The sequence below is a fragment of the Cebus imitator genome, unplaced genomic scaffold (assembly GCF_001604975.1).
Source record: "Cebus imitator isolate Cc_AM_T3 unplaced genomic scaffold, Cebus_imitator-1.0 Scaffold209, whole genome shotgun sequence".
In the NCBI taxonomy this organism is placed as follows: Eukaryota; Metazoa; Chordata; class Mammalia; order Primates; family Cebidae; genus Cebus; species Cebus imitator.
This window is the reverse complement of record NW_016107524.1, coordinates 3,392,904-3,403,332: the sequence shown is the minus strand read 5'-3', so window position 1 is coordinate 3,403,332 and position 10,429 is coordinate 3,392,904. Positions and strand designations below refer to the sequence as shown.

Genomic DNA, 10,429 nt, shown 5'->3' with positions numbered 1-10,429 from the left:
TTTTTGAGACACGGTCTCACTCTGTCGCCCAGGCTGGAGTGCAGTGGGGCGATCTCGGCTCTCTGCAACCTCTGCCTCCCAGGTTCAAGTGATTCTCCTGCCTTGGCCTTCCAAGTAGCTGGAACTATAGGTGCACGCCACCATGCCTGGCTAATATTTTATATTTTTAGTAGAGATGGTGTTTCACTGTGTTAGCCAGGGTGTTCTCGATTTCCTGACCTCATGATCGCCCCGCCTTGGCCTCCCAAAGTGCTGGGATTACAGGCGTGAGCCACAGCGCCTGGCCACGAGGCATTTTCTTTTTATTTTTCCTTTTTTGAGACAAGGCTTCGCTCTGTTGCCCAGGCAGGACTGCAATGGCATGACCCTGGCTCACTGCAACCTCTGCCTTCTGGGTTCACGTGATTCTCATGCCTCAATCCCCTGAGTAGCTGGGATTACAGGCATGTGCCACCATGGCTGGCTAATTTTTTTGTATTTTCTTTTAGTAGAGATGGGGTTTCACCATGTTGGCCAGGCTGGTCTTGAACTCCTGGCTTCAAGTGATCTGCCCACCTCTGCCTCCCAAACTGCTGGGATTACAGGCATGAGCCACCTCACTCTGGGCCTTCAAGAGGCATTTCCTACTCATGTAATATGAAAGTAGCTTTATTGTATCCCTTGTAAACAGTGTATGTTCTCTCAACTTTGATAACTTCCCTTTTAGAATAAAGAAATATTAATAGGAAAATTGGCTGTCTTTTTAATAGCCGCGCCTATTTAAGAAGCACTTTCTAATCTTCCTCCTGGATTGAGATCTCCAGGCCCCAGTTTATCCTGCTCATACTGACTTGGACATTGACTTAAGGGATTTACTGACAAAACCTTGAAAGAAATAGGGCCCCAGAGGGTGGTGATGGGGTAATATTTGGGGGGCAGTGGGAGAAGGGCCCAGAAAAGAAGGCAGGGTTTGGGGCATTGGAATTTTGCAGAGACCTATGCCAAAAGTACAAGAGTGCTCAAGTGAGATCCTTAAGATAATAGGGAAAACAACTTTTGAAAACATGGAGCTTTTAAAGCAGCCAGTTGGGATTAGAGAATTTAAAAGGAAGTATTTCCTTTACGGACTTAGTCCTCCCTGGATAACTGAGGGTAGGGGATAAAATGTCACAGCAGTCCATCGTCTGCCTCCATCTCATTATGGATCCAAGTGGCTGTTGTGCTAATGGCGCAGTCTACCGAATAAATGTTTTTTCCCTTGTGGATGGCACGTGTGCCTTCTGAAAATAATGCTTCTATCCACAAGAGTGGTTAATGGTGGGATTTTAGATGTTACATCAAACCAGTGGTACTGATATTACTGGGTGGTATAGTGGGTGGCCTCTCACTACCAGTTCCTATTGTAGCAGACCAAAATGCCACCCCAAAACATGAATGTAGGAAACCAGAATATGCCACCCCAAAATACGTCTCTTTGACATAAGGACTATTTTGAGCTGATTTTTTTGAGAAACAGCAGACACAGGAAAAAGTCTGAAAACAGAGTGAAAATTGCTCTTTTGTAAGGGAAATTTACATCTATATAGGAAATCTCCATTTTTAATGTTGTCTCCTCTCTGTTCCAGGAAGAGAAAGATGACTAAATCACAAGAAATTCTTATTGTAACTGAGCAGCTTAGTGGCTTAGCCTCAAACTTTTTTTTTTCTTTAAAACTTTTTTTTTCAGCTGGGCGCAGAGGCTCACACCTGTAATCCCAGCAGTTTGGGAGGCTGAGGTGTGTGGGTCACCTGAGGTCAGGAGTTCGAGACCAGTCTCGCCAACATGGCGAAACCCCATCTCTACTAAAAATACAAAAATTAGCTGGGCATGGTGGCAGGTGCCTGTAATCCCAGCTACTTCTCCACCTACTGTGGCAGAAGAATCGCTTGAACCCAAGAGACAGAGGTTGCAGTGACCTGAGTACACCACTGCACTCTAGCCTGGGCAACAGAGTGAAACTACATCTCAAAAAAAGAATACAAAGTTTCTGTCAAAGATAAACATCAAGACATTTCTCAAAATAAAACTGTCTCAAAAAAAAAAAAGCCGCTTTTTTTTCTTTAAAACTTTTTCTGGCCAGGCCTGATGGCTCACACCTGTAATCCCAGAACTTTGGGAGGCCAAGGTCTTGCTCTGTCACCCGGATTAGAGTGCAGTGGTCCACTAACAGCCTGCTGCATCCTTAAGCTTCCAGGCTCAAGCGAGTCTTCCAGCCCCCTTGGTAGCTGGGACTACAGGTGTGCACCCCTATGCCTGGCTATTTTTTGGTTTTTTTGTGCTTTTTTTTTTTTGAGCTGGAGTTTCACTCTTGTTGCCCAGGCTGGAGTGCAATGGCATGATATTGGCTCACTGCAATCTCTGCCTCCTGGGTTTCAGTGATTCTCCAGCCTCAGTCTTCAGCCTACCGAGTAGTTGGGATTAGAAGCGTGCGCCACCACATCCAGCTAATTTTGTATTTTTAGTAGAGACAGGGTCTCATCACGTTGGTCAGGCTGGTCTTGAACTCCTGATCTCAGATGATCCACCTGCCTTGGCCTCCCAAAGTGCTGGGATTAGGCTATGCCCTGCCTTATTTTACTTTTTACTTTAGAGACAGAATCTCGCTATGTTGCTTGTGCTGGTTTCAAACTCTTGGCCTTGAGTGATCCTCCTGCTTCAGCCTCCCGAGTCACTGAGATTATACGTGTGTGCCACCCTGCTGGCCTCCAGTGCTTCTATTTTTGCTCATATGTTTGTTTGTTCTTCCTGCATGACTGCCAACCATGTGTCCAAAGCACAGAGTTCCTCAGCAAGCTTGCTGGCTCCAGCCTGGTAACCACCTCACTGTAGTCCTTCCAAAGTGGATCCCATGCATCCTAGGCCTGAGGCTGCCCTGCCAGCCAGTGGGCTCATGGTGTCCTGACTCCCTCTGTGTAGCCATCAACTAGCCTTGGCTCACCTGCACCCCAAATGGTTGTTTCCCATGACCCTCCCAACATGGATACCATGCAACCTACACATCACATGTCCTGCTACTAGGTTGACTCCCAATGCCCTGATTCCCTCTGTACTCCCATGCACTAACCTTGGCCCACCTGCACCCTGGAGGCAAGTGCTTCCTCCTACTTGCCCACCAATTGTAAATTAGTTTTGACCTGGGCAACCCAGTGAACTTTTCCACCCTAGAAAATGTTGTGTATATTGTTTTTATGTTTTGCTTTTTAGATTTTCTTATTTTTTAATTTTTATTATATATTTATTTATTATTTTTTGAGATAGGGTCTTGCTCCGTCACCTAGGCTGGAGTGCAGTGGCACAATCATGTCTCACTACATCCTTGACCTCCTGGGTTCAAACTGTCCTCCAACCTTAGCCTCCTGAGTAACTGGGACCACAGGTGCTTACCACCCTGCCCAGCAATTAAAAGTTGTGCATCATTTCAGAGCAGTATACGAAACAATGCCTTATTTTTTCTAACAGTTTTTTTCCTTTGTAGAGACAGGGTCTCACTATGTTGCCCAGACTGGTCTTGAACTCTTGGGTTTAAGCTCTTCTCCCACCTCAGCCTCCCAAAGTACTGGGATTACAGGCATGAACCACTATGTCAGGCCTAGATTTTGTTTTCGTTTTTGTTTTTTTGAGACAGAGTTTCACTCTTGTTGCCCAGGCTGGAGTGCAGTGGCATGATCTCGGCTCACTGCAATCTCCGCCTCTCAGGTTCATGCAATTCTCCTGCCTCAGCCTCCTGAGTAGCTGGAATTACAGGCATGCACCACCACACTGGGCTAAGTTTATATTTTTAGTAGAGATGGGGTTTCTCCATGTTGGTTGGGCTGGTCTCGAACTCCCGACCTCAGGTAATCTGCCCACCTTAGCCTTCCAAAATGCCGAGATTACAGGCATGAGCCACCATGCCTGGCAGGCCTAGGCTTGGCTTTGTTTTGTTTTGTTTTGTTTTTGAGACAGGGTTTTGCTGTGTTGCCCAGGCTGGAGTGCTGTGGCACAATTTCAGCTTACTGCAACCTCAACCTCCTGGGCTCAAGCAATTCTCCCACTTCAGCCTCCCAAGTAGCTAGGACTACAGGTGCGTGTCGCCATGCCCAGCTAATTTTTGTATATTTTCTAGAGACGGGGTTTTGCCATGTTGGCCAGGCTGGTCTTGAACTCCTAAGCTCAAATGATCCACCTCCCTTAGCCTCCCAAAGTGCTGGGATTACAGGTATGAGCCACTGTGCCCAGACTTTTCTACTTGAATTTACAAAGGAATAATTAGAAGAAATCAGTATCCGGCCCAAATTGTCAACCAAGAAATCAGGCAGTTTTTTTGCTTTGTCCTTAAAGTTTTAGATGAAGAAATGCACGGGGCGCATATGAGGGGAAGAGGTGCAGAGGTTCCTCGCCGTCTCTGGCTTGCCACCCTCTTGGAACCACCCTGTATTCAGCTATCTGGAAGCTCCCATTGCTTTTTCTACTTCATATTCCCTGTGCATCGTTTCAAATCAGTATACGAACCAATGCCTTAATTTTTGCAAGTTTCTTGGTATTCCTCTGTATGGATACATCACAGGTTATTAATTCAGTCCTCTCTTGCTGGACAACTAGTTTGATCCAATGTGCTCTTCCACTACTGAGCTTTGTCTGTTGTACTTTGCCTGTTGAGGGCTGTGCTTTCAACTTAACTGTGGAGAACAGGGACTGCATTTTATTCTTGATTGTATCTCCAGCACCTGGCCCTCTCCTTGGCGTGTTGTAAAAGTAATGAACTCAATTCCATCCCACGGGGCTGCTCCTACAAGGGCCTGATCCAAAATGATTTATCAGCCAAGAAGGGTCCGCGCACCGTATCTTTGCCTCCCTCTGGTTCAGGTAGCAGGTGAATTCCTCTGGAGGCAGCTCCCTTCCCATTGATCTCCTGGATTCTCCAGGTCATCATAGAAATGTGGCCTTGGAAGACCCCTCTATTAAGGGCCACAGTCCCTCCCCATGGTCCCAACTTGGATTTTTCCTAACCCCTCCTTTAGGGGTACTCTCAGGCTACTGTGTTCTCTTGAGGACTGCGTCCCTCTCCCAGCATTGCTTCACAGAAGGAGGATGCAGTTCATTTTCTACGACTTCAAGCCTCTGGCACAGCAAGACCCCTGGGAAGCACTCACTGAAGCTTCCCAGGCCTTTCTCAGCATGAATATTTTACACCTCTGCAGTAAATTCAATTGTTAAAGCAAGGAATAGAGCCATCTGCCATGCTGTTGCACACTGGCCAGGAGTTTTGGGGGTACAAAGATGGTAGGAAAGGATTGAGCTTCTCATCTCTTGGGCCTGGTGTAAGTCTCAAGAACCAGGAGCTCGTTGTCCAAGAGCAGAAGAAGAGATGTCTGAGCTCCAGACAAGGGAGCAAATTTACTTTTTTGCCAACTTTTTGTTTTATTTAGGCTCCCTATGAGTTGGATGATGCCTAGCCTCATTAGTGAGGACAGAGTCTTACCCCGTCTACTGATTAAATGCTCATCTCTCCCAGAAATACCTGCAGGCAAACCCAGAAATAATGTTTTACCAGCCATCCGGGCAGCCCTCAGCCCAGTCAGGTTGACACCTAAAATTAACCATCACAATGCCTCATAGAAGATGCTCAATAAGTGGAGAATGAATGAATGGCCCTGGATTGATGATCCATTTGGGCTGCCCTTGAAACACCGTAGACTAGGTGGCTTAATTCTACAGAAGTTTGTTTTAATTTGTTTTCCCTCAGTTCTGGAGACTGAGCAGTCCAAACCAAGGTACTGACTGATTTCATTGCTGGTGACGGCTGTCTTCCTGGCTTGCAAATGGCCTTTTTTTTTTTTTTTTTTATTTTTTTTTATATATTTTTTTTTTTTTTTTTTGCTGTGTTCTCATGCTGAAGAGAGAGAGATTGAGAGAGCATGCTCTGGTATATCTTCTTTTTTGGGGGTGGGAAGCAGGGAGGGACAGGGTCTTGTTCTGTTACTCACACTGGAGTGTAAGTGCTATCACAGCTCACTGCAGCCTTGGATCTCCCAGGCTCAAGCCATCCACCCATCTCAACTTCCTGAGTAGCTGGTACCACAAGCATGTGCCACCACATCTGGCTAATTTTTAATTATTTGTCTATAGAGATAGGATCTTGCTATGCTGCCCAAGCTGGTCTTGAACTCCTGAGTTCGAGCATACCTCCTGCCTCAGCTTCCCAAAGTGCTGCAATTATAGGCGTGACCTACTGCACTCAGCCTCTGCCCCTTCTTATAAGGACACCAATCCCATCAAACAAGGGTCCTACTCTTATAATCTTATTTAACTTTACCTCCATAAGGGGACTATTTTCAAATATAGTCACATTGAAGGTTAGGCTTCAACATATGAATTTAAGGGGAACAGAGTTCATTCCATAGCAGGCCCCTTAACTCTCCCACTGGGCAAAGAAAATAATAATGACAATATAACCAAAAAACTGAAAGTAAATCTGTGTGCACTGAGAATCACTGTATTTCCCTTGGCCGGTCATGGGAAGCCACCAAAGAGGAGAAATCTACCAGCGTGTTTCTGTGAGCTTTGGTGGTGATTTGATTTGGACACTGTGTGGCCTTGGAAGTGGCCACAATAAGGCTCTCAGGTGAGAGGAAACACAGAAGGGAGGTAGCTTACTGCAGAATGATCCTGATCTAATAACATCTGGGTGATTATACGAGTTGCACCTCAGCTGTCTATACACTTCAGCATCAGCAGGTCTGTTCATGGCTGCCTCTGCTTTTCCAGTTGGTTGGGTATGTCTCCGGCCTGAGATGGTCACCTGTCAGAATCCTGAGTATACTGCCAGAATTCAGCGGTTTTTCTCTGTGCACCAGGAGGATGCTGCAGGAGGGCTGGGATTCTCTGAAGATACGTGTATTGCTGAAAGTAGACTTATTATGGAATCATAATTTCCTTGTACTTTTATCTAAAATTATACATGAGTCCCGCTGAAAGAGAAAATTGGCCACAAAAGGCAGTCAGAAACATTTGCACAATAATCAAATGCTTAAAAGCACATATCTTTTAATGGGTAATTCCTGCAGTAATATTAATTATTTGAAACATTTTACTGCAGAGCAGCTGTTTGTTGGAATAAGTTACTGGTGCAGAGGAAAGCAATGAGGATTGAGCCACCAGAACAGAAGGAATGCTGCCAGCCCTGAATCTTGGAGCAGGGGTCTGTCCCCAGCCAGTCAGAACTTGTTTCCTGGCTCACTGTGGAGGCTTCTAGCCTTCAGAAACCCACAGGTGAATCACAGCCGACAACTTGAAGGGATGGGGGTGGGATTCAGTAACAGAACAAGAGCTGGAGTCCAAAAGAGGCTGTGTACAGGAATTTTGCACCTTTCCTGAACTAGGAAAAAAGGCAAGAAGTAGGGAAAATGAAACAGGCAGTGGGCCTGGATGTCCTCAGGAATTCTAAGTACTGCCCTGAAGCAGAGCCTCCTGCCCACCTCTCCAGCTTCCTCTCCTACCACTGAATTTTAAGCTCCAACAACACTAGAGGACTTAGAATTCCGGCCCACACCAAGCTGTGCCTTGCTTCTGTGTCTTTGCTCAAGCTGTTCCCACTGCCTGGAATGCCTTCCCTCTCCCACTTCTCTTCAGTTGGCTGACTCCCACCTACCCCATGAAACAGCACAGGTGGCCCTCCCCCAGGAAACCTTCCCTAACCCCCAACCTCCTTAGCAGGCACAGCTTTCTGAGCACAAGGTCCACCTTGCTTTACGGTTATCTGTGGATGGACTGTCATTCCCCCTGAGGTCTGAATGCTCAAGCAGATTGTGGTGTATTCATCGGTGTATCCCAGTGCCTGGCACGTATTAGACGCTCAATATAAGTTGGTTGAATGAATGTTGATAGACAGAGACTGATGTGGGCAAAGGCCTGGCAGCAGGACTTTGCCTGGGTGAAATGCAGCAAGGCGAAAAGTCACCATTTGGGCCCAAGGTCGGAAACACAGGCTTGCTCTGGTTGCTCATCTAGACAAAGGACTTAGGTCACCAAATAACAACCATAATTTTATTATTTTTATTTAAAAATGTTATGTAATGTGAAGTAGAGATGGGGTCTTACTATGTTGTCCAGGCTTGTCTCAAACACTTGGGCTTAAGTGAGCCTTCTGCCTTGGCCTCCCAAAGTACTGGGATTACAAGCATGAGCCACGGTGCCCAGCCAAGAATAACTTTTTTTTTTTTTTTTTTGAGACAGAGTCTTGCTCTGTCACCCAGGATGGAGTGCAGTGGCGTGATCTCGGCTCACTGCAATGGTACAATCTCAGCACACTGCAACTCCTGCCTCCTGGATTCAAGTCGTTCTTGTGCCTCAGCCTCCAGAGTACCTGGAATTACAGGTACCTGTCACCATGCCTGGCTTATTTTTGTATTTTTAGTAGAGGTGGGGTTTCACCATGTTGGCCAGGCTGACCTCAAATGATATGAACTCCTGATATCAAATAATATGCCCATCTCAGCCTCCAAAGTGCTGGAATTACAGTGTGAGCCCCTGAGCCCAGCCCCAACAATAATTTTAAGAGTTTCTTTCTCTCCTTTTATCCTCAAGCAGGACATACATGACCTGAGACTCCTGTGCAGAAACAGAACCTCTAGGCTGGGCACAGTGGTGGCTGATGGAGGTGGGCAGATTGCTTGAGCTCAGGAGTTTGATACTAGCCTGGGTAACGTGGTGAAACCCCATCTTTACAACAAATATAAAAATTAGCTAGGTGTGGTGGCACATGCCTGTGGTCCCAGCTACTTGGGAGTCCAAGGCAAGAGAATCACTTGAGCCCAGGAGCCAGAGGTTGCCGTGAACTGAGACTGTGCCACTGCCCTCCAGCCTGGGTGACAGAGCAAGACCCTGTCAAAAACAAAACAAAACATAAAAACCCAGAACCTCTAGAGCAGGAAGGGATATTGGAGTTGGTCTCACTCAGGATATGTATTCAAGTGGGGAAGGTAAGACAGCAGGGTGGGGTGGTGTGGTTAAGGGATTTGCCTGGTCCTGTAGCAAGTTAATGGCAATGTTGGGACTAAATGCCAAGTCCCTGATTCCCCAGTTCCACAGTGTAGTCCCATATCACTGATTGCACAGAGCATGGAAGGAGATGAATAGAGTAACTATTACCTGGAACAAGAGACATCCATCCTACAAATGAGTGCCAGATGGGGCTGTGAAGGCAATGGAAGGAATGATAGCCTCAGGAGTTGCTGTACCTTGGGAGCTGTGGGAAAGCAGCAAATGACAGTAGACCAGCACCGCCTAACAGGAAGGTAATGCCAGCTACCTGTGCCATTTGAACGTTTCTAGTACACACATTTTTAAAAGTAGAAGGAAACAAAGTAAGTTTTCCCTCCGGTTTCCAAAGGCTTTATTAGTAAAAAATGATTGATCCTATTGCTTCCAAGTCAATGGAATGAAGCGCTGTGTCCAGGGACACAGGAAGGGTGTCAAAATGGACTGCTGCTTTGACGTCCTCTTATTCATAGATCCAGTCATAGGCACAAGACTTGTAGTCAACCAATTCTTGTTTAAGCCATTTCTTTTCTAGCCCTTTGTACCGAATCACTGCCACCAATGACGCTCTTGCCTATTTTAGTGCAGAAGTACCTGCGAATAATAGTCCCCAGCATAGATCCCACTGCATTGGCCTCCCCAGGCATCCTTGGCTCTGTCTTTGCCGCATTCAGCCCCTCCAGGATCATGGCCACAGCCGGCCCTGAGTTCATGTACTTCACTTATATTGAGTGCCTAATATGTGCCAGGCACTGGGATACACCGATGAATACACCACAATCTGCTTGAGCATTCAGACCTGAGCAGGAAAGACAGTCCATCCACAGACAACTGTAATGCAAGATGAGCCTCGTGCTCAGAAAGGCCCAGGAAGAATGGGTGGTCTTTCAGGTTAGTGTAGTGCTATTCCAGGGGTTCCTCAGAGGCCAGAAAGAACTTCATCGTCACCAGGTGGAATCCCTTCTGCTCAGAGTATTTGATGATTTCACCCACCAGGCTGTGCTGAACACCACTGGGCTTGATAATGATGCTCTCAGTGTTGGCCATGGCCTGAGGATCTGGCAGTGTCAGGTGCTATGGGAGCCGAGACCTGGAGCCAAGAAATTAGTATTAGTATTTTGAGATGGAGTTTTACTCTTGTCACTAAGGCTGGAGTGCAATGGCGCTGTCTTGGCTAACCGAACTCTGCCTCCCGGGTTCAAGTGATTCTCCTGCCTCAGCCTCCCAAGTAGCTGGGATTACAGGCATGCACCACCAAATCTGGCTAATTTTTTGTATTTTTAGTAGATTCAGGCTTTCATTATGTTGTCCAGGCTGGTCTCAAACTCCTCACCTCAGGTAATCTACCCACCGCAGTCTCCCAAAGTGCTGAGATTACAGGTGTGAGCCACC

General features: G+C 46.6%; 1 long non-coding RNA gene and 1 pseudogene across 1 annotated transcript in view; both read right to left on the bottom strand.

Annotated features, from left to right (window-relative positions):
* The window catches only part of LOC108317825, a 17,946-nt gene extending 11,213 nt beyond the window's left edge, over positions 1–6,733 (bottom strand). Inside the window, exon 1 of the long non-coding RNA XR_001830907.2 lies at positions 6,723–6,733. This is a non-coding gene — a long non-coding RNA (uncharacterized LOC108317825). The remainder of the gene's footprint in view (positions 1–6,722) is intronic.
* Positions 6,734–9,415: 2,682 nt separating this feature from the next.
* LOC108317836 lies at positions 9,416–10,084 on the bottom strand (annotated as a pseudogene).
* Positions 10,085–10,429: the final 345 nt, after the last annotated feature.